The 25,745-nt window shown below is 32.2% G+C and overlaps 1 protein-coding gene across 1 annotated transcript in view; it reads right to left on the reverse strand.

Moving 5' to 3' along the window:
* The window catches only part of LOC141398518 (uncharacterized), a 270,439-nt gene extending 246,207 nt beyond the window's left edge, over positions 1 to 24,232 (reverse strand). The window contains exon 1 of the mRNA XM_073975841.1: positions 24,100 to 24,232. The gene's annotated coding sequence lies outside the window, so the exon portion shown is untranslated. The remainder of the gene's footprint in view (positions 1 to 24,099) is intronic.
* Between the last annotated feature and the right edge of the window lie 1,513 nt (positions 24,233 to 25,745).

Genomic DNA, 25,745 nt, shown 5'->3' on the forward strand with positions numbered 1-25,745 from the left:
CTATATGAAGACCTGGACCTATACCGATAAATTTCAGGTCGAAAATTGTGATGAACGAATACTTAATACAAACTTTAAACCAATTCGATGGGATATTTAGGACACAAAGTCTTGCATATGGTATAGCAAATATGTCAAAATATGCAAAAAATTAGGTCCAGACTAAATGTCCGTTCTAAAATTACTTATTGGTGCCACCATGGTACAATTGTTTGCACACCCGCCTTGCACGCTGAAGGTCGGGCGTTCGATTCCCGACCAGCAAACATCAAATTTCCAACGATGGCAGAATACCCCTCAGTAAAGTTGGCGACATTTTCTGAGTATTTCAACCATGTACAACTTCTCTACAGGTGGTGTTTTAAGACATGCCTTTCGGACTCGGCGATAAACAGTAGGCCCCATACTATTGCTGTAATATGAATCGTGGTGCACGCCCTGTCCCTTCTGTGATGTTTGTGGAACAATTATTATATTGTTACTTAAACTTAATGTGATAATGTTGCAGACTCCAAAAATTTATTTCTTACAATGAGCTTATTTGTCCAAAAGAAACTTTGATTTGCTGAAAGCTAACTCGCAGGGTAGTGGTGTAGGGTATCGTATGGTCGGCCCTGTCCGACTATAGCCTTTGCTTACTTGTTTTTTTTTGTAGAATTTGTTTTTTTAGCTACAATAATGAACTGGCAAAGGTTTTCATCGATCGGAACCTAATTGTGGCATTTAGAAAATGTTGGTGAAAATGCCAAAGGCGCATTACAAATTACAGTCGAAATCGCTTATAACGTCGGTCAAGGGACCGACCAAAATCGGACGCTATAACCGATAGTCGTTATAAACGATACGAAAGAGGTGAAATTATATTATGTATAGTGACTTTTGGGTATTACTACTTTGTTTTATTACCTTTTTATCTATATACATACGTATGGGTTTCTACAACTAGACACGCCTCTGACACTGAGGGTAATTTAAATTCTGGTTCTGTAGTATCCTCAAATTCTTCGTTAGAATTGCCTTCATCTTCCAGTATTATGTCGTCATTATACGTGGCAGATGTGAAAACATTGTCATCGAGGGCAACTTATTCGTCAATATTTTCTACTTGCTGGGAGAAAAGAGAATGAAGACAAATGTCTTCAGAATCGTTTAACGGACCATTGACAATCGCGCATTATGGAAAAAATTTAAAACGACAGAAGACGTTACATTTTTCCACGCTTAATCTTATAATAACACATTTAATTTCGTATTTTGATCCTTTTTTATTCTTGCCAGGATAGTGGATATTTTCCGATTCCGGCAATGTGATTTTAATGATTTTATTACATCTTGGTCCATGGGTGGTAAGACAGATGTGAAATTGGGTGGTAATAATTCAAGCTTAATTGACTTGAGAGCGCCTCCATGTGAGTCGTAATTCAGTTGTCCAACCCCATCTTCGAACATGTTGCGCATATGTTTGGTATATTGTTGTTGTGTGAGCTTGACATACAACAAAATATTGAGAGAATTTTTTTCTTCGTATGTTTCGACGATATAGCCGATAGCAAAATTCAAATATTTCACAGAAAACCGACGTTACAGCCGATATGGCGTTATAAGCGACGACGTTATAAGCGATATTTATTTGTGTGGAATATAAAGGGCAGAAATTCGGGACTTTTGGATTTCGTCGTTATGAGCGATATGACGTTATAAACGACGACGTTATAAGCGATATTTATTTGTGTGGAATATAAAGGGCAGAAATTCGGGACTTTTGGATTTCGTCGTTATGAGCGATATGACGTTATAAACGACGACGTCATAAGCGATTTCGACTGTACTATGGAAACAAAGATCGCTAGTGTGGCACGGGTTTACGTTAACCGGTCGCCATAATATTTCATATACATATAAGGTTTTTAGTTCAAATGGAAAAAATTTTAGGGGTAGGAAATCCAAAAAAGAAAATGTCTTTTTTGGGTCACTCTAATGTACATTTGCCTTATTTTAATTTATAATGTTAATAAGAAAACAATATAAAAAGACGTTTAGATATAGTTTTCGCTGATTTTTACCGAATCGATCCATGCGACATTTTGTAGCATGGAGGGTAAATGTAGTTCTATACAAACAAAACAGAGGGATCGTCGAGAGAGAGATCGTCTTCCAAATATAAATCACGTGGGCGGAATGTGTCTACCAGGAATAAAGATATAAGATATATGTTACAAATTTAAGCAATTTTCACTCAAAAGTTTCGGGGCATTATACGCGCTAAATACTATTTGATCATCATATTAAATTGCAAGCTTCTTTTCTGTCATAAACTCAAACCTCAAAAAGTATATTTTCTCCCACAGTTCTACCATTTCCAAAACTGAGCAATTAGCCCCTCTGTTAAATGCAACCTAATAAAATTGTTTGCTGCACCACTTGTGCAGTGTCTATGGTGAATGTGCTATACTTTAGTAGGAGAAGAAACGTCTGGGCACGTTCGCATTATGAATGCAACCAGTAATACGAAGAAAAGAATAGAAATTCTATATTTGGATGAAAATAAGAAGCAACAACCATGTACATATCGACGCCTCCAAACAATAGTATGCTAAGTCGACTTAGCATGTTTTCAAGTTCTTTACATTTTTATATTTAACGTCCTTTAACTTAAATTCTGTCAAATTTTGGTAATGATCGGACAATCCGAACAGAAGTTATTAACAAATATTTACTTAGCATAGTACTGAAGGTCAAAGAAATTTCCAAACTTTTAGAGCTTGTCCTGCAAAACTCGCTTTTCAGAATTAGCAAACTATTATTTGGAGGTGTCGAACGTCCTTTAACTTAAATTCTGTCTAATTTTGGTAATGATCGGTCAATCCGAACAGAAGTTATAAACAAATATTGACTTAGCATAGTACTGAAGTTCAAAAAAATTTCCAAATTTTGAGAGCTTCTCCTGCAAAACTCACTTTTCAGACTTAGCATACTATTATTTGGAGGTGTCGATATGTATATTTAATGTGTTCAGATGTAAGTATGCAATCCTTAGCATCTGCTTAGCTATAACTCTAAGAGGAAAGTGATTTATAATGAGGAATTATGAATAAGTAAATATTTTTTAATGAATAAAGTTATGTATCAGTGGAAGTTTAAATCAGATTCAAAAAGACATAATGGCAAGAAGTCTGTTTGATAGTGATTAATTTCAAAGAGAATTTTGTGCAGATGTTTAAAATGTTCTATTTATTAATATTTATGGATCTAAAAATGTATGCACATACTATAATCTTCATTGGAAATTCATACAATTAGATATGGAAGTATATTACATCAATGGTAAACTATTGAATCGTTTACTATCTTTGTATACCTTAAGAAATTTTGGGTTATTATTAAGTTCAGAAGATCGATATGAATTTTTAAGACCCTAACACCTTCATAGCTTCTTATTTTACCACATTGTTGTAATGAAAATAATTACATTTTCCACTTCATTTAGTTTTCTTCCATACCAAAAACTATAAAAATAAGTAGCAACTAAACATTCCCCGCGTATAATTTATTCATGCATGCTTGTTTGTTCGTCTTCATTTAAAAAATATTTAAGTCGATTTTTTTTTGTTTTACATTATTTTGTTGGAAATTTATTTAGATTACATTATTTTTAACAACTTTAACAGGGTATCAGAAAGGGGCTTCTCCGTGTAATGAGAAAAAGTAAAATAAATAAATTTGAAAATGTACATATATATTTTTCACAAAATGTTTGTGGAATTTATTCACTTAATATATATAATTGTTCCCTAAACATCCTAGATGAGACAAGAAGACTTCTTTCATATCAATTAGTGCACCCCGATACATATTAGCTTAATGTTGTGGTACCTACTGTTTATCGCCGAGTCCGAACTGCGTGACTTAAGACACCACTTGTAGAGAAGTTTTGCATGGCCGAAATACTCAGAAAATGCCGCCAACATTAGTGGGGGGTATTTTGCCACCGTACAAAATTTGATTTTGCCTGGCCTGATTTTGAACAAGATGGTGATGACAAAAGCAAAAGTTTGTTTCCCACCGCTGTTGAGGTTGTGTAACATTTGTAGATAAAATAATCTAATGGTGCTTGGACTTCTAAGCCTAAGTACATATTTAGGGCGGTATGAAACTATTGGTCGTAACTGCATTTCATTCATTCCAAATCCTCTTAATTTCATTCGGTTACAATTAAGGTGCTGTTATACTAATATTCTCAGCAAATAACAAGATTTAAGCGAAAATAACGCTGATAGTCCAAAAACTCTGTCACTCCTGTTCTCTCCTATTAGCAATACCTATGTATTCGGCTAATATTACAGCTTTGGTAAAACAAATATCGTTAATGTAATGCTCCTAAGCATAACATAAATTGATTATTTTAGAACCATAATATTCTTTCATATAGCAATTTTTCATAAAGTGTTGGTGTTATTTTAAATGTATGAAAGCAAGGCAAATTTTTTTATACTATATGCATTTTTTTATATATGCAATTAAAAGAACTTCATAATGAAGTAGAAATTGAAGTTGAATGCAAAAATACATACAAGCATAAAGAATGAATAAAATTTATGGCAAACTGAGCTTCAAAATATGGTTTTAGAATTGGGCAGAGAGCTTTGATGCACTATCTACTACTAGTGCTCGCATGCCACACAATATCGTAACTCACACTTCTTCGGGCATTTTGGACATAATTCTCCAATGTATTGCAATCTCATAAAGTATTTTTGTGCAAGCCTTAAGGTGGCGGTATACCGCATACATCATTAGCAGCATCGTCGTCAGCAGCTAGTGTGGGATTTTATATTTTGTTTAGTTTTTCTTTTTTTCTGAAAACGCAGAGGGCGCAACAGCCAACAGAAAATACAAGGGAGGCGTTTAAATAGAACAACGAACAAGCGAAACTTGGTACAAGAAAACTTAAACAACAAGGAACTAGGGTAGCAGATGCACAGTTTTTCATCTTTTGTACAGAAGCATCACTCATGGTCCACAAGATAAGAAAGTACATGCACACATATGTATACATTCTTAGGTTGTAGTTACGAGTAAAGTAGACCAGGGCCCTATTCCTCGAAACAACTTATCGCTTTTCATTTTGCATTTACCAAAAAGTAGTTATTTTGAAAAGTGATAACCTTTTTTGTTCCACGAAATTACTTTTCAATTTCCCTTGCACTTAGCAAATTTGTCTATCACTGTTCTTTTAGCACAGTTGTTGTGCTCTCTTGCTCAATTTTTCCGCCATATTGGTAAGTCTCTCAGTTCTCTTGCAAAGTGTGAATGATATTTGTTCCACAGAACGATTTATCATCTTTGCATCATTTTTTACTTGGCAATAATAAATAAGACATGTAAAATATTATTAAAAGTAAAGTAAATATTATTAAAAGTAAATAAAATAAAATTAAATAAATTAAATTAAACTGAAATAAAATGAAACAAACTAAAATAAAATAAAACAAAATTAAACGAAATAAATGAAATTAAAATAAAGTAAAATAAGATCAAATAAAGTAAAATGAAGTAAAAAAAAATAAAAAATAAAATAGAATAAAATAAATTAAAATAAAATAAAACAAAATAAAATAAAGTGAAATAAAATAAAATTAAGTGAAATAAAGTAAAATAAAATGAAATAAAGTAAAATAAAATAAAATGAAATAAAATTAAATAAAATTAACAAAATAAAATAAAACAAAATAAATTAATATGAAATAAAAATAAAATAAAATAATTTTAATAAAGATTAAATAATAAATAAACGAAATAAATTAAAATAAGATCAAAATAAATCAAATGAAGTAAAATAAAATAAAAAATAAAATAAAATAAAATAAACAATAAAACAATATAAAATGAAGTGAAATAAAATAAAATTAATTTTACTTGTTTTTTTATTATTTTTATACCCTACACCACCTTCTGGTAAGGGGTATTATGTCTTTGTGCATTAGTTTGTAACATGCAAAAGGAAACGAGATAGACCCATAGTTCCTTTTAGGGATATACATAGAATCACTTTCTGAGTCGATTTACGCATGTCAGTCTGTCTGTCCGTCTGACCGTCTGTCCGTCGGTCCATGTATTTTTGTAAACAAAGTACAGGTCGCATTTATTGTCCGATTCGCATGAAAATTGGGGAAGATAGTTTTTTTGGCCAAAGAACGAACGCTATTTATTTTGGTAAAAATCGGTTCAGATTTGGATATAGCCCCCATATATATCTTCGCCCGATTTAAGGCATTTGGTGCACGAAACACGCTATTTATGTCCGATTTCAATGAAATTTGGAATGTGCGACGGAATTTAGTCTAGAAATAAGTGTGCCAAATTATATAGAAATCGGTTTAGATTTGGATATAGCCCCCACATATATTTTCGCCCGGTTTAAGGAATTTGGTGCTCGAAACACGCTATATATGTCCGATTTCAATTAAATTTGGAATTTGCGACGGTATTTAGTCTAGAAATAAGGGTGCCAAATTATATAGAAATCGGTTCAAATTTGGCTATAGCTCCTATATATATTCTCGGCCGATTTTAGGTATTTGATGCACGAAACGCGCTATATATGTACGATTTCAATAAAATTTGGAATGTTTGCCGGGATTTGGCCTAGAAATAAGTGTGCCAAATTATATCGAAATCGGTTCAGATTTGGATATAGCTCTCATATACATATATTTTAGGCAGATTTGAGGTATTTGATGCACGAAACACGCTATATATGTCCAATTTTGATGAAATTTGGACTATGTGACGGAATTTGGTCTACAAATAAATGTGAAAATTGTATCAAAAATCTGTTCTGATTTGGATTTAGCTCCCATATATATTTTACATATTCACAGTGGTGTAGGGTATTATGTAGTCGGCCCCGCCCGACTTTGATCCTTTCCTTACTGGTTCCATATAAAATTAATATAGATTCAGACAGATAGTAAAATAATGTTGGTGTATATTTCATTAGTATTATTAAAAGTAAAGTAAATATTATTAAAAGTAAATAAAATAAAATTAAATAAATTAAATTAAACTGAAATAAAATGAAACAAACTAAAATAAAATAAAACAAAATTAAACGAAATAAATGAAATTAAAATAAAGTAAAATAAGATCAAATAAAGTAAAATGAAGTAAAAAAAAATAAAAAATAAAATAGAATAAAATAAATTAAAATAAAATAAAACAAAATAAAATAAAGTGAAATAAAATAAAATTAAGTGAAATAAAGTAAAATAAAATGAAATAAAGTAAAATAAAATAAAATGAAATAAAATTAAATAAAATTAACAAAATAAAATAAAACAAAATAAATTAATATGAAATAAAAATAAAATAAAATAATTTTAATAAAGATTAAATAATAAATAAACGAAATAAATTAAAATAAGATCAAAATAAATCAAATGAAGTAAAATAAAATAAAAAATAAAATAAAATAAAATAAACAATAAAACAATATAAAATGAAGTGAAATAAAATAAAATTAAGTGAAATAAAGTAAAGTAAATTGAAATAAAATAAAGTTAAAAAATAAATAAAATAAAGTAAAATAAAATTAAGTGAAATAAAATAATCTAAAATAAAATGAAGGGAAATACAAATAAAATAAAATTCAATAAAATTAAGCGAAATCAAACAAGTAAAAAGCGTTATATTCGGTATAGAGTAATTAGTTTTCTTTCTCCACAAAGTATACACGCAAAAAAAAACGGCCTCTCTAACATATGTGCCAAACATATTTTGCAGCAAACATATATATGTTTGCAACAGTCCCAAACATAATAAATGTTTGGGTCTGCAAATAAATATATGTTTGGGTGGAAACAAATATATGTTTGGGTGCAAACATATATATGTTTGGGTGCAAAGATATTTATGTTTGGGTGCAAAGATATATATGTTTGGGTGCAAACAAAGATATGTTTGGGTGGAAACAATTATATGTTTGGGTGCAAACATTTTATATGTTTGGGTGCACAGATATTTATGTTTGGGTGCAAAGATATATATGTTTGGGTGCAAACAAAGATATGTTTGGGTAGAAACAATTTTATGTTTGGGTGCAAACATTTTATATGTTTGGGTACAAAAAAATACAAACCCAAAAGGCACAAAAAACACAAACACATGCACCAGTGGGCGCTTACTGAGAGCAAGGGAGCGTAAAATTTAATGTAAAACACTTTAAAATGTGTGCTCACTTGCTCTCAGTAAGAACTCACTGGCTATCTCTATAGTATACACACAAATGTTGTTGTTTTTTTATTGAAAGGCAAAAGAACAACAAACACATAGGTACATACAAAATTCCAAAGAAATACATAACACACTTTAATAAAAGAAAAACTGATTGAAATAATTTGTAAATAGTCACACTTTTAAAAAGGAAAAATATATAGACACGTAGTTGAACGCTTCTCCTTAGTTGTGAAATAAAACAAATTGTCCTCATAGTTGAAATCATCAGCGGGGAATCGGCATCTAGAATCAAATTATTATGTAATGTAATAAATAAATATGGATATGCCATATTTCAAATATACATAAGTATGTACGAGTATGTAATTACCAATATTAAATGCGATTTCTTCTTTGTCCAATAAAATAATTCCATTCAACTTTCCGATTCAATTATAAAATGTATTGGGCATTTAATTTACTAAAAAGCACAATTTCTTTAAGAAAACACAAAACACTGATTTATTCACTCGCTTTACCGTCTTGACTCTACAAAGGCAACTAAAACACTGAAGAAAGAAAAAAAATATAATTCATATCATTTCTTCTTTTCTTCTTCGCCTTAACTAAGTTGGTTAACAACAACAAAACAAGAAACACACGAGTTTGACGCATACATGCCACCAAAGCCCCCTTCTTCGCTTCTACGTCTTCTATTATACAATACACACAACTCTTTATTATAAAACAGCATTCCACAGCCGCGAGAGCACTGTTATTACTCTCGTTGACAAACATCCTCTCTCCACCCATGAAAAAAATGTTCTAACATAAAAAATATGTTTTACCCAAACATATCAAATTGAGATATTATGTTTGGATCCAAACATATATTTGTTTGCAACCGGTCCCAAACATATATTTGTTTGGATCCAAACATATTTCTAACATAAATTTTTCTGCGTGTAGAAGTTACTTGTCAAATTATAACTAATTCGTTCTAGAAATGTATCTAAAAACCTTAAAATAGCTGAAATCGGACGGTACTGCTATATGGAGGCTATAAAAAAACGTAGACCTATATCCATAATTTTTTGTGGAGATGTTTCTTGGTGATTGACTGAATTATACCTAATTCGGCCTGGAAATGTAGCTAATAACCACAAATTAGCTGAAATAGGGCGGTATATGGGGGCTATAACAAAAGATGGGCGTATGTCGGTAAGTTTTGGAAGCATACTTACTTACTTACTTAGCTGGCCCATTACAGAACATTTGTTCTATAGGCCGAACTAAGAAGAGATCTCCATTCCTCTCTATTTGTTGCTTTGCACACTGGAATACCGCGCCTTGTCATCTCATCATCCACTTGTTTGCGCCATCTATTCCTTGGCCTGCCAATTCTGCGTGCACCGCCATGTGGCATGTATTCATACGCCTTTTTAGCGGGTTCATCATCGCTCATTCTTATGATATGGCCTAGCCAACGCAATCGCTGCATCTCGATACGTTTAACAATATTGATGTCGTTGTATAGCAGATACAGCTCGTGGTTCATGCGACGTCGATATTCACCGTCAACGCAGATTGGTCCGTAGATCTTTCGAAGAATTTTTCTCTCAAACACACCAAGCACTGCCATGTCTGCTTGCGCAAGTACCCAGGCTTCGGAGCCATACATCAGTACGGGTAGTATCAGTGTTTTGTAGAGCGTTATTTTTGTTTGACGAGATGTGGCTTTGTTTTTAAACTGCTTACTTAATCCAAAGTAGCATCTGTTGGCCAATACAATTCTTCTTTTTATTTCACAACTGATGTCGTTTGTTGTGTTGACGGAGGTGCCGAGGTAGACGAAGTCTTTTACTACCTCAATATTATAGGAACCAACTTCCACAGTCGGTCCGAGCTCAATGGACGCATTGCGCGTCGACACCATCAACTTGGTCTTCTCACCGTTTACCGCCAGACCCACTTTAGCAGATTCTCCTTCGACCTTTATAAAGGTATCAGTTACTTCTTTTACTGATCGACCCATGATGTCTATATCATCAGCATAAGCAAGTAACATGTGGCTATTGGTGTAGATTGTGCCACTTCTTTTGACGTTTGCCTCTCGTATAACCTTTTCCAGCAGAATGTTGAAGAGATCACACGAAAGGCTGTCTCCTTGTCTGAAACCTCTTTTGGTACCAAACTCTTCGGAGAGGTTCTTTCCTAGTTTTGGAAGCATATTAAAACTAATTCGTTCTGAAAATGTAGCTAAAAGCCTTAAAATAGCTGAAATCGACGGCACTGCTATATGGGGGCTATAACAAAGCTCAACTTCCAACTTGATTTAAGACACGTGTGAACAGCATTTCACCCCCCTATCTCAACTCGTTCGTAAGATAGCGTGATTACAACAGACGGACGGATGTCGTTAAATCAACTTAGAATTTTACGCTGATCAAAAATATATGTATATACCTTATAGGGTCGCAAATGATTATTTCGACGAGTTACAAATTAAATATTATGGTGAAGGGTATAGTAATAAATAAAAATAGTCTATCAAATAGAGTTTAGTCTAAATGTTAAATCGAGAAACATCGATTTGTGAGGTTGTTCGCAGGGTGGAAGTTCGGAATGGGGTTGTTCGTAGGGTGGAATTTCGGATAGTGAGAGTTCGAAGTAGGATGGTTGATTCAGAGTGTAGAAGTTCGGAAAAATCTTTACAATTTCTTGTCATAACCGTGTTTTCAGTATTTCCGAACAAAATCTTGCTTTAACAATGTACATTGGCAAAGAGAACGTTTACCTCGCAAATTTAAGGCAAACTTATCAAAATTTGATCTGCAAAATCAAAATTCAGAGTTTTCTGTGGAACGAAAGAGCAAATTTTTTTGCAAAATCTTAGCAAAATACGCTTTGCCGTTACAACTTTTCACTTAGCAGAAATAACGTTTGTGGAACAGAAATCAAAAAAAGAGCTACATTATTTTGAAAAGTAAGCAAACTCACTTTATAATTAACAACTTATCACTTATCAAAAAATAATGGTTCTGTGGAACACTTAACTTTGAGCATTGTCAAAAATATTGATAAGTGCAAAATGAAAAGTTGATAAGTTGTTTCGTGGAATAGGGCCCAGACTTACTGCTTATATTTTCATTTCCTATGATAGCAGACCAACAGTACCTCAACAAACGCAAATAACGGGGAATTTTTAATAAATACCATAATATGGAGGGTATAATTAAATTTGTCATTCCGTTTGTAACACATCGAAATATGCATCGTAGACTCTATAAAGTATATATATTCCGAATTTTTAAGATCGAGTTTTGTAATTTGGTATATAAGTTTCTATTACTCCTAGGATGTTTGGTATTGCAACTAGGCTATATCGGTTCACGTTTTGATATAGCCCCCATAGATTTTCGCTATTTTGAAGGTTTTTGCGTCATTATCACACCGAAATGGCCTAAATTTGGTACTTAGTCTTCGTTGGGGTTATATAACTTTCTCCCAGAAATTTGTCGGTATAGGTCCACGTCTTCATATAGCCCCCATAGAACGGTAATTCCCGATTTTCGTTGTTTTGAAGGTTTTGGCCCCAATAATCCACCGAAATGGCTGAAATTTGCTATTTTGTCTTTACTTGGGATATTAAACGTTCCGTATGAAATTTGTCGGTATACGTCCACGCCTTCATATTGCCCCCATAGAACGTGCCTGCCGATTTTCGGTGTTTTGAAGGTTGTGGCCTCAATATTCCTCAGAAATGGCTGAAATTTGATATTTGGTCTTAATTTGGGGTACTAAACCATACCATACAAAACCGTACCATATAAAATTTGTCAGTATAGGTCCACGCCTTAGTATAGCCCCCATAGAACAGTACCTCCTTATTTACGGTATTTTGAAGGTTTTGACCTCATTGCCACACCGAAATGGCTGAAATTTAGTACTTAGTTTTCGTTGGGGGTATAAAACATTCTCCCATCAATTTGTCGGTATATGTCCACGCCTTCATATAGATGTGATGAATTCTTCGGTACCTCCCGATTTTGGTATTTTGAAGATTGTGGCCACAGCAACCCACCGAAATGGCTGAAATTTGGTATTTAGTCTTTGTTGGAGGTAAAAGCCATTCTGTCCACGTCGGTATATGTCCACGTTTCGATATAATACCTCCCGATTTTTGTATTTCTGAAGATTGTGACGTCAATATACGACCGAAAGACTGAATTCTTACTTGTTTATAATATTTTTTCGAAAACATAGGGTTTCAAACAACCAATAAAAGTAGATTTTTTGACAATATTTCTTAAGGACCTTCCGACCGATACGTATGTTTGTTTATTTTTTAGACAATATTTATTTCAAGAACCCAATGACCAAAAAATCGGGATTTTAACAATATTTTCTCAAGGTTCTACAGACCAAACTACCATCTGTTTAACAATATTTTTTCAAGGAACTATACACTATGAATGTGGGTATTTTGAGAATATTTTTCTAAAGACCAAGATATTGGCATTCTTTAATAATATGTATTGAAGGACTTTTAATAATATTTTTTTTCAAGAACCTATAATTGAATTAGTTCGTCATGGTTTTAAAGACCCTTCAGCCAAATAAACATGAATAAACCATTTTTTAAACAAACTATAAACCAATAGAAGTGACTTTTTTAACATATTTTTAACGTCTATGGGGTTTTTAAAGACCTGGAAAATATGGTCAGTTACTAGTACCAAACAAACACACACACACTTCCATATCCATATGTACACCACCCTTTCATTGAGGCGTTTGGATATTGCCATGATTTGTTGTACTTGCCACCAGAATTGTAATAAAATGGAAACGGAATTTCAATAGAATAACTATGAGTTTTTGCATCTTCTTCTGCTCCCGTCTTCACTTTTTATCGCAACAAAAACGACATTTTCTTTAGATGTTATACGAGTATGTGTATGTAGATGTGTATGTTTATACAGGTTGTTTTCACTAAACGCTAATATTAAATTTCACTGAAAACTCCTTATTGAATTTGTCAAATAATATAATAAGATTTTTGGTTTCATCTGGAAATGTTCACTTAACTGATTATACCCTACACAACAATGTGGAAAGGGTATTCCAAGTTTGTTTTTCGAAAAATTCATGTAACACCGCAAAATATTCGTCGTAGACCCCCCATGTGGTATACCAAAATTCATATCTCGACGAGATAAAGCGATTTTGAGAGGTGTGTCCGTCCGTCCGTCCGTCCATTAAAAATTGTACGCATGCTACAGCCCGCAATTATGGACCAATCTTCACGATTGTCGGGTTCAGACCAGAATAGAACCCTATAGTTTTTGGCTATGATCGTGAAATATTTAGGGGGTGAAATGGACAATTTAACGTGATGATCAGATAATATTTAGCGGGTTGAATTGACCAGAACTTTTGTGTGAAAATTGGTAAAGTTGTCAGTGAAATGACTACATCTTTATTCCTGGAAACTATGTTAAAAAAATGTTAGTTAAATTTAGAAGAATTTAAATGATTACGCTTGACCTTTCCATTGATGCTAATTATGTTGATGTACGTGGTCAAATAACAGGCTTAAGGTGAGAACACAGTCAGCTCTTAGCTTAATTTTCCTGCTTAGCTTATTTCTTCACTAGGCCGCTTATTTCATGGTATCACACATTGAAGCGTAAAATTCATGGGCAATATAAACATAAATATTTCAATATATCAAATAAAATTAAATTTTTTAATATGAATTGTACCGGACATAAAAATTACAGCCAAATTCTATTTTTCAAATTGAACTCGATTTTATATCAAATTGAATGTCGAAACGAAATGTCAAAAAGCCTCGTTTCGTTGTGGTCTGTCCTGTTGAAAACAGTACAATTTTACTTTTGCGCTTTGAAACGAGGCGAAAAAAATAAGCAAAAAAAATCCACTGTGTTCTCGCCTTTACAGTTTTATTTGTGGGTAGTGTAACCTTAATCACGCTAGAGGTCACTGTTATAGTCCAATACTGACAAATGTTTGCACGAGGTAATAGTTTTGGTCAAGGATAGTGCCAAAGATTGTTGGTAATGATCGTATTGTATTTAGCGTGAAAAATTTACCATAACTTTTGTGGGAAAAATATCCAAATTTTATTTTTAAATTCGATGGGCATATTCGGACAACTTACGAAAACTAAGTTTAAAAACCAACTACTGACCTCTCATTTGATCAAAAAACTAAAAAAAATCGCCTCGCGTTTAAAATAAATCGCGATTCAAGTTGACATTTTTAAGAGTTTTTAGGTTTCCACGATTTTTCTTGGAAACCGCAAGTCCTTACGAAATGGGACTAAAGAAAATGTTGTAGCTATGAAAATTCTCTACAAGATTGATGTTTATGATATCTTCGTAGTTTTTAGGACAATGGATTGGCTGTATCGCCTCCTTATAAAATAATGTCATGACTGCAATTTCCCAACTTAAACTTATATATCTCAAAAACGGTACAACCTAGGAAAAAATTAAGAAAGTCACTCTTGTAGAGAATTTTTACGGCAACAACATATTCTTTAGACCCATTTCTATAATATTTGCAGTTTTCAAGCAAAATCCTGAAGACCTATGAAAAAAATCTGAAAGTTTGATCTGAACCTCTATGTCTCAAAAATGGTACAACCCAGGAAAATATCTATCAGTCAATCTTGCACAGAATTTTCGCTGCTAAAACATTTTCTTTAGTCCCATTTCAATAGGACTTGCGGTCTCCAAGCAAAATCGTGAAACCCTAAAAAACATAAAAATATGAACTATGATCGCGATTTATTAAAAAATACAACCAGCGATTTTTTCTTGTTTTTGGATTTTTCTCATCTGTAAACAAAGCTGTTTCAAGATTTGCAAAATTTTCTCTGGTGTAAGCGGTTTTCATTTAAAGTTAGTTAAGGTGCACTGTGCATAACATTGTTTTATAAAGAGGTGATACAGTCAATCCATTGTCCTTATTTGAACTTCTATATCTCAATAACGGTAAAAACTACCATGATATCATAAAAGGCAATCTTATAAAGAATTTTCAGAGGTACAACATCTTCTGTAGTCCCATTTCAATAGGACTTGCGGTTTCCAAGCAAAATTGTGAAAACCTAAAAACCCCTTAAAAATGTCAACTTGAATCGCGATTTATTTAAAAAGCACTCCGACGATTTTTTTTTGTTTTTTGATTCTTCTCATCTATGAACATTGTAGTTTCAGAATCCGCAAAAACTTTCTAAGTGTAAGCACCTTTCATTTAAATTTGGTTCAAGAGCACCGTGTAGTAGTTAGATCAACCAATTACTGTATAACATCACGGTGCGCCTGAACCATTCATAGGTTCATAGATGAGAAAAAATAAAAATAAAACAAACAAATCGCCGGAGCGCTTTTTAAATAAATCGCGGTCAAAATTCACATTTTTAGGTTTTCATGATTTTGCTTGGAAACAGCAAGTCCTATTGAAATGGGACTAAAAAAATGTTGTAGAGAATTTTCACTGCTACAATATTTTCTTTAGTCCCATTTCAATAGACTTGCAGTTTCCAAGCAAAATGTGACCTTTAAAAAATGGTAAAACCTAAGAAAAAGTCATAAAGATCAATATTGTAGAGAATTTTTACAGCTACAATATTGGAATAGGTATACAAGCAAAATCCAGTAAAAACCTAAAAAAAACATATAAACGTCTGCTTCGATCGCGATTATTTTAAATAAAAATTTAAAAATAAGTGTGTATTTCTTTATAATTTTGGTTCGTTTATAAAGAACTACGTTTACCTTCCATGCTGCACCATTTCGCAACCATGACAGAAAAGTATTAAAATCATTATAGAGGAATTCCCATCTATTTAAATTGATGCAAATTGCGATGCAAACATTTATACATATATTTTCACAACATCCGCGAAGGAAGAAAGGAGTTTTCACATTCATACAAATAAATTCCGCCGAAAACTAGTACCCAGGGGAAGTTGTGTAGGGTATTACATGGTCGGCCCCGACCTACTATAGCCCTCTTTTACTTGTTTTTTTATTATTTTTATACCCTACACCACCTTCTGGTAAGGGGTATTATGTCTTTGTGCATTAGTTTGTAACATGCAAAAGGAAACGAGATAGACCCATAGTTCCTTTTAGGGATATACATAGAATCACTTTCTGAGTCGATTTACGCATGTCAGTCTGTCTGTCCGTCTGACCGTCTGTCCGTCGGTCCATGTATTTTTGTAAACAAAGTACAGGTCGCATTTATTGTCCGATTCGCATGAAAATTGGGGAAGATAGTTTTTTTGGCCAAAGAACGAACGCTATTTATTTTGGTAAAAATCGGTTCAGATTTGGATATAGCCCCCATATATATCTTCGCCCGATTTAAGGCATTTGGTGCACGAAACACGCTATTTATGTCCGATTTCAATGAAATTTGGAATGTGCGACGGAATTTAGTCTAGAAATAAGTGTGCCAAATTATATAGAAATCGGTTTAGATTTGGATATAGCCCCCACATATATTTTCGCCCGGTTTAAGGAATTTGGTGCTCGAAACACGCTATATATGTCCGATTTCAATTAAATTTGGAATTTGCGACGGTATTTAGTCTAGAAATAAGGGTGCCAAATTATATAGAAATCGGTTCAAATTTGGCTATAGCTCCTATATATATTCTCGGCCGATTTTAGGTATTTGATGCACGAAACGCGCTATATATGTACGATTTCAATAAAATTTGGAATGTTTGCCGGGATTTGGCCTAGAAATAAGTGTGCCAAATTATATCGAAATCGGTTCAGATTTGGATATAGCTCTCATATACATATATTTTAGGCAGATTTGAGGTATTTGATGCACGAAACACGCTATATATGTCCAATTTTGATGAAATTTGGACTATGTGACGGAATTTGGTCTACAAATAAATGTGAAAATTGTATCAAAAATCTGTTCTGATTTGGATTTAGCTCCCATATATATTTTACATATTCACAGTGGTGTAGGGTATTATGTAGTCGGCCCCGCCCGACTTTGATCCTTTCCTTACTGGTTCCATATAAAATTAATATAGATTCAGACAGATAGTAAAATAATGTTGGTGTATATTTCATTAGTATTCTTTGGTATTGTAAAACGACTCGGCGGTAAAAACAATGGTCCATATCATTGATCCAAATACAGAATGCAGCTATTGATATGAGAGAAGTATCCCATTGTCATATAATGGATGTTCGTGGGATATAGTTGATTACCTGATATCACACAACGATCAATAAACCACAATCAGTCAACTTTGGTCAAATTCTTGTTTCGTTTTAAAATTGCATTTTTCACTCAGAACTGTTATCAAACAGAATCTACACTCAAATATCCAACATACAATATTCGACATGAAGTGTTATTCAACTTTGCCCGATAGTTTGGTTTGCTCAATTTCGCACATTGCTTTTAGGCAACATGCAGTTTTATTTGTAGGCCGCACAAAATGCGAGACCAAGAGACAGACTATATTTACAGCCCGAAACTAATTCCAACATATGTCATCATTTATTTCTTCCAAGCGATTCCTGACAAATGGTTAAGATCTCATAAATCATTCATAACACCCCAACGGCACAAGGAAAAGAAAAAACTGTGTATCTCCCCAGCATTTGGAAGAGAACTATGAAAAATCAAATAAAATGCAACCAACCGGAAATTCATGGCACAGTCATAGACAAGAATACCTAAGGCAATAGGAAAGAGGCCAAAGACCAATGATAACAATACCAAACACACACTCAATAGAAATAGAAATCTCGAAGTAGGAAAATTATAAAAGTTGGTGTTACAACAATTACAATAATAAAAACTTCAAAAATATTGGAATCATAAATTGAAAGTTTCTACAAACTGAAAGCAAATGATGAAAATTGGTCGAGAAAATCTGTGAAAGTTTGGCGAGAAAAATGTGAGAAAATTTGTAAATCGTTAAGAGGTTAATAGTTGTGAATTGATTACTAGTTCACAAAACTAAATATTCAGATCTGGAATATTGAGAAGATTGTTAAAGATTTCTTGTCTTTAGAATCGCAGTGCGGAACTGAGAAATATTCCGCTGGGAAGAATTAATGCATCCTTAATGATATATTCTTCGTAGAAATGTGTGCAAGCTATTAACCTCGTCATTCCGGGGCATTCAAAATCATTTCTCAGTATACTCTGAACGTGATTCTGAATTTTCTCTTTCCCGGCTTCGGGAGTCAGAAGCGTGGTGAGCTCTACACATTGAACATACAAAGTTCTTAAGTATCATCGATAGTTAAATTGTGTAGGTGCTCACTTTGTCTATAAAAATGCTTAATTTCAGTATTTTTTGAATGTTAACACTGGAATGTGCAATGTTCTGGCTATTGTACATATTAAGGGAGAGAAGAGATTTTTCAATTATTCATAAAAATGTGCAATCATCATTTGAAGTGTTTTTGAAAATATTTGGTTAGGATATCGTAAACATTACTGTGTAACATTTAATTATATGGAATTTAACAGTCTGTTCATGTATGTCGACCGAAAGGTTTTTTGCGCTTCGGAAGTGGAAAAAAAATCATTTTCTGTTCATGTAAACGTCTTCGAATCGAAAATCTATGCGACCAACAAGCCATACGAAGTAACACGTAAACGTACACTTTTCCACTAAATTTGGGTTTATGTATTTCGAAAGGACTGTCTTTTATAGAAAGAGAATGTCAAAATCACTCACTTGCTTTGTAGCTGTCAAGTAGAACGTAAACTCGCGAATAACACCAAAAATCTTAAAACAAATTCATGCAATACATTCTTGAAACAAAATAAAAATTTTATAGACATGTTTGAATGGCGGTTTCATTCAATATTTTGAAGAAATCAATAAAATAAAATAATTTTAAATACCGACACATTTTATTTTTCAACGAAAACAAATCACACATATTCCAATGTTTGTATGTATATGTGGATTTTGTTTTCATTTCCCATTTGGCTCTCATTTATGGAACATAGTTGTACAAATGTACATTCAAATTAGTAGTATTTCGCATAGGATACGTAACGGCAGTCGCACGATAGTTTGCGAAATACATGAACGCATTTTTAGACGGAAGTGAGTGACTTCTTTCCTTTCGTACAGGTTTCCGTGCGGCATACATGAACAGGCGGTAATTGTATTGAAAAAATTACATTACAAGTCAACGCACGTATTCAATAATGAATACCAAAAATTAACAAACACAAAAGAGCATAAAAATTGTTTTTCAATATTCGAATTAAAGTTGGTCAATATAGAGTTCATTTAGTTTGATATTAATATTTTACTTTCACCTAACTTTTGCACTGAATTCACATCGAATCCAACCTGTTAAAAGTTCTCTTTTTTGATGCTATTCTCACAGAGTACAGTAAGAAGTAATCCATAACAAATTTATTTTAGAGAAATTTAACATGTTAGGAGTAGATATGAACACATTTGGTACCAATAATTAGACTTTCATTTTTTTAATTTTAGCCAATGACAGCGACCACTGTACGATTTATACCCCCAATTACAATAATTTTTCAGAGATTTGTTGGTTATATAGAAAATTTGTAGCCAACTATCCTGAAAGGTACAAATTTACCCTACAACACAGGCTGACTTCCGTATTGTCAGTTTCTTTGTATTCGTGCATGAAACTAGTGGTTCTTAAATCGAGTTCCATACTAGAGTAATTTTACAGTAGTGGGGAAATTAGAGTAGTGGGGAAATCGATTTAAGGGGTTATGGCCACTTACAAAGTTTACAAAATCGAAACATTTTTTTGGCTCATTTTCAAGTGCACGTAGAATAGAATATGTTGCAAACATTTCGAGGCAATCGGAGAAAAATTAGCTGAGATATGAGAGTTAGAAAATAACTTTCATTGTGATTTGTATGTAACATCGATGTTTGAAACGTGGTTTTCTCAAAATGGCATTTTGAAATTCGGTGCCCACTATAGCTCGAAAACGGATGATCCGATCTTCGTATGTTTTTGTGAGATTGTTATACATATAAAAATCTTGTACTTGAGCGAGAGACTTAAAAAAATTGACGGATTTATGGCGAAAAAACTATAAATTTTTTTATCCAAAATCGGAAAATTGATTTTGACAGTTCACAATTTTTTTTTTAAATTTATAGTTTTGAATTTCTTTTCGATTAAGTACAAGATAATTAGGTTCTTAATGATCTCACAGAAGCATATGCTGATCAGTTCAATCGTTTTCGAGCTAAAGAGGGGACCGCAAACGGCTTTATTAAAAACAGTGTTTCGTTGGCGGGCATTTGTCAGAACACTTTGCAATATTGTTCAACAAAAAAAATTCCGAAAGTAGCTCAAGGTGTGATCTGTCAGATGAGAACAAAATCTTCAGAAAATAATTGGTAGAACCCCTGTCTTCATGCACGAATACAAAACAACTAACAATACGGAAGTCGGCCACACTGTGGTAAATGGTATAGTCTTTGTGCATGTGTATGTAACATACATAAGGAAATGAAACAGAACCATAGTTCCTTTCGGGATATAAATTAGGGTTATAGCTTTTATGCATTTTTCGTAAATATCAAAAATACCACCACATAGCCATGTAGAGCATGGGAAAATATTACTCAGATTTAGAAATAGCTCCCATATATATTTTCTATCGATTTCATGTATTTGGTGTACCAAACACGTATTAAAATCGGTTCAGATTTAGATCGAGCTCTTATACATTTTTTTTACCAGATTTCATGTACACACTATGTTTATTTATTTTTGACGAAATTTGAAAAATGTAACGGAATTTGGTCCATAAATAATTTCGAAAAATTATATTGAATAATTAGATTTTTATTATAGCGCTTTACGATTTCATATATGGGCAAATCCCAGAAACAGTCTACCAGCCAACATTTTTTTTTATTTTATCCAAATTAATTTATTTTTTCACAGAAGATTAGACTGGATATCTAATTTTAGAAATATGTTAAAAACTTTTTTGTTTTCTATCATTATTAACACAAAAATTATTACAAAATTCTACCCTACCTCAGGTTTTTTAATTTTATACAAAAATTGTACATTTTTTACATGTTCATATTATTACTTTAGTGTTAACATAAGTGGTAAACTCAAAAGCTATATTGTTATTCACTCAATTCTCTTAGATTTTGACAGAAAATATTATCTTTTACTATTTTGGAAAAAGTGAAATTAGGTATGAAAAGACAGATCCAAGTGGTGTAGCGTTCGTCACGAAAAATTATGTTTTTTTTATAATGTGGACAGAAATTTCTTTTTTTTTTTAAATTCATCTATAAATTTAAATTAAATTAATATCCTGCTTTTAAGGAAATAGAAAAAAAAAATCTACAATAATAAAAAATAAAAAAATTACAGTGCATTAATTTCTGTAGCGTTCGTCACGATTTGAGTTCTCCCAAAAAATAAAAAAAAAAATTGCCTTTTAATTCTGTTTTCACTTTCTCTTGTATTCTATTTTTGTTTTATTCTGTTTTCGTAGCGATTTGAGTTCAGTTAATTGTTAAGAAACTTAAAAAATGAAATGATATTTCAAAGTTATATTTATTTTCTGATGGATGTGCAAGTCGATTTAAAAACAAATTCATTTTAAGTAGTATACCCTTTTTCAAAGAAAAATTTGAGTGGAATTTTTTGCAACTGCTCACGGAAAGAGTGCAGTAGACGGAATCGTAGCTGCCGTAAAGAAAAAAATTGGAAAATGGTAAAAGCTCAGAATATTGTTCTTAATAATGCCCATGATTTTTTTAAATTGGCAAAAATGAATACAAATGGTATTTTCATTTAATATATAAGCAGTAGTTATATACAAAAATCAGCTGGAATTCTTTCGGAGAGATGGGCTAACGTTAAGAGCATTCCCGGAATTAAAAGCAAACATTATTTTTCGTCATATAACAAAAATGCGCTCAAAATCGCACTAACGTCAGATTCATTAAAGCATAAAATTTATTTATAAACATATACGCATTGATAAACTTATTTATGAACATAAAATATGTCTAAAATAACGTTATTTACAAGAAATATACATTGTTTCGTTAAAATAAATACACTGGTTTTTATTTACTATATACTGGAAAAAATGTAGCGTGCATCACGTAGCGTGCGTCACATTAGGTTCGCTGATTTTGGAAAAAAAAATACAAAATTGTTTGCCAAAAAATTAATTGTTTTAGAATTCTCTTATATTCATCTTTCTTTTAAAATTTTCATTTTGTGTGCTTTATTATGCAAAATTTGCTAAAAATTATGAAAACATAGCACAAGGTCGGAAGCTACTTCCACTTTTTGTAGCGTACGTCACAATAACTTATAATCAATTTTTTCCGCTAATTATACTTGTTAAAAAAAATTTATAGCATTTGAAAGTGCTCTCAAATTCTATTAAATACCATGTATAGATTCAATGCATCTATCTGGAAAGTCCAAAAAATGTTAATATTTTTGCCCGAAAACGCGTACAAATGTAGCGTTCGTCACGCAGGATTTACCCATATCTTAATAAATGATATGCACTATTGTGCTTTTCCTTATAAGGCATTTTGAATTTTTTAGAAAAAAAATATCTTCAAAAAACTTTGGCAATCAGCACACAAAACAATGTTACTGTTCTATTTTGATATCAAAGAATTCAACTTCGTCTATAGTATACTATAAAGCAGATAAAAAATTGAGCCCGCTTAAACTTCACACATTTTTTAATTCTTTAAACCTCCTTTGGTCTTGGAAATTGGTGTAATTTACTATACGATCCTTCTATAAACGTCCTCATTCTTTAAAATACGTATTCCACCTCCTTTAATTCCATAGCATCCCACCTGATAATGACTGTCTGGGAAATGTCTATGTTGTTTAAATTTTAACTCATAACACGCAAAAAACAACTGCAAATTTTTCATCAATTTGTTTTAATTTTTTATTCTGCTGAAAATTGCAAACAAAAGAAAAACAAACAACACTGACAGACGGCCAGTTAAGTTTATGACCATAACTTGAAAACAACAACCATATTAGAGTAGCAGTAGTAGAAGAAGGCGAAAAAGATGGCTACATAATGATGATGTTGACGCTGGCAATGGTGAAGATTTACAAGATTATTTGCATCTGCTCTTAAACACTTTTTCCAACGCTTAACACAATCTATCGTAGTAATATTGGGTGTGAGTGTTTTGTAGAGCTTTAGTTGTTTCGTTTTTCTTCGTTTGGTTCGACTTGATTTTAATACAACACTTTGATTCCGTTTATATTTGCTTGGTTAATTGCTAAGGATGTTGTTCAATTATATGTGCATTTGTTGTTGTTTGTAGACTGTTGATGTTGTTGTTAATTTTCTTTCGTTTAAGAAAAATAAAAAAATGTACAAATGCATAACTTTCGCTTCCAAAATATGATGGTTTTCAACAACAGGCTTTAGTCACTCATAAAAAAATATTTTTCGTTTTTTTCGGATTAGATTGTGAGGAGCAAGTATCCAATTGGAATTATAAATTACATTTACATTAAAAATCACTTTATTGGTTTGTTATTTCAAAATTTCCTTTATATTTTCCAATGCTTAAAATATCACTTTCAAACTCGATACGTAGTATTATCTGTTAATTTCTTTCATTTTCCCTTTATTTTTTATTTTATCTTTAGTTTTATTAAAAATGCCTTCAAAACATTTCTTTAAATTGTTCTACATATTTCTTCACATAATTTTCAACCTCAATAAGAATTATTTTCTGTTTATTTTATTTTTATTTATTTCCTTTTTCATAAAAACTACTTCAAAATATTTTTTAATTTTTAATACTTTTCTTCACATCTATAGATGTTTTATATTGCAAGACTTTTTTTTTGTTTTTGTACCAACGTAAATTCACTTCACTTCACTCCCGTAAAACCGTTACAAAGGCACAAAACTTATTTAACCGCATCAAACTTATTTACACATCAAGCGCCAAATTGCAACTAAATTGTAAAAATTTACGTCTTTTGTGTTGCAGCCAACGTTGCAACGTTTGATACAATACAACGGACATATTCAGCAAACGAACATTGGCCATCCCCAACTAAACATAACTACCACTGCATGCCACAACATTTTCTCATACGACTGTCTTAAATGTTGTTAAAGCAATTTTCGTTATAAGATTTTCCATTTTCCACATAGAAGTTCGAATAAAACTCATGTAAATCGTATGCTATTAACAAAACTTTAATTTGTGTTAGCTGTTGTTTAAATTGCCATGTTATCGGTTAGGGGAGAATTTTTATTTGTGAATTGCAACACTAAACAAATATATCGACGAAGAAAAACTTATTGTAATTGATTATTGCAAATAATATTTCAAAATAAATAAACACATATTTTATTTTTGCTATTATTTTATTAAAAATTTTGGATCTTTTTACGAAAAATATTAGATGCAAATCAATAAGAATTGGAACTTTCAGGCCTTATTATTATATGGAGGGTATAATTATTAATTTGTCATATTCGTCAGAGACGCTATAAAGTACCCAGCAAAATGTTTGTAGCCCCAGAGGTAGTTGAATCATGAGTGCAAGAGATTTCGGACTACATCTTTTTACGTGAAAGAAGTCATGATTTTTACAAGGGCACGGTGCAGTGAGGATACTGTCTAATTTGCTATTTAAGCACACATTTTACATTAGTTCTTTGTAGTGAATAAATATATATTCCATGGAATGTATTTTGAATTGATTTTTCGATTCATTTAAAAATTGATTTGCAAGCATGCATTTTGAGGATATGGGAGAAGTTAACATCTATTAAGCGAAGATTTTCACTGATTTGGGACCCCAGGGCCATTTGCAAAAAGTATGTAAAAGAATTGTGGTAACTTCTAATTAATATTTATGACCTCTTTCTCTAGTTTCGTTCAAATTACTACCAAACCCAAGATTTTGTAGGACATTTTATTTGAAAAAAAAAAACAGTAGTTTGATAATAGCTCGATCGTCTTAATGAAATTGAAATATAATGAATATAAAACATTGGAATATCTCAAATAAATCAATTTAAAAAGCGTTGTGACAGACCTCTGATGTGGTTTAGCGTATGTGGTACTGGAGGTGTCTGCTGCGGCTTAGCTCGCCGGATGGGGAGGTTCTTCTACGCTTGAGGCTTCACATTTACTTTTTTTGTACCACTATTTTGACTTATGAATTTAAATTAACATTTGGGTTGAGTAGCGGAGATTCTATTTTGAATATATAAATCATTTGGCCATTTTTCTATTAAAACCAATTTTTTCAAATCTCATAAATGAAGCTGATAGTACGTTTACATCTACGAAATCGAGTGGATTTCGTAAGTGTAAATGTGCTATTAGATGTTGGAGCTTCTAATGGCTGCCCACCCCATATGACTTACAAAGTCATCCGTGACATTTTCGTAGCCATTTAATATTGTTTGAAAATGTCCCAAACAAA

The sequence above is a fragment of the Musca autumnalis genome, unplaced genomic scaffold (genome assembly GCF_047663935.1).
Source record: "Musca autumnalis isolate F117 unplaced genomic scaffold, ASM4766393v1 scaffold_3, whole genome shotgun sequence".
Classification (NCBI taxonomy): domain Eukaryota; kingdom Metazoa; phylum Arthropoda; class Insecta; order Diptera; family Muscidae; genus Musca; species Musca autumnalis.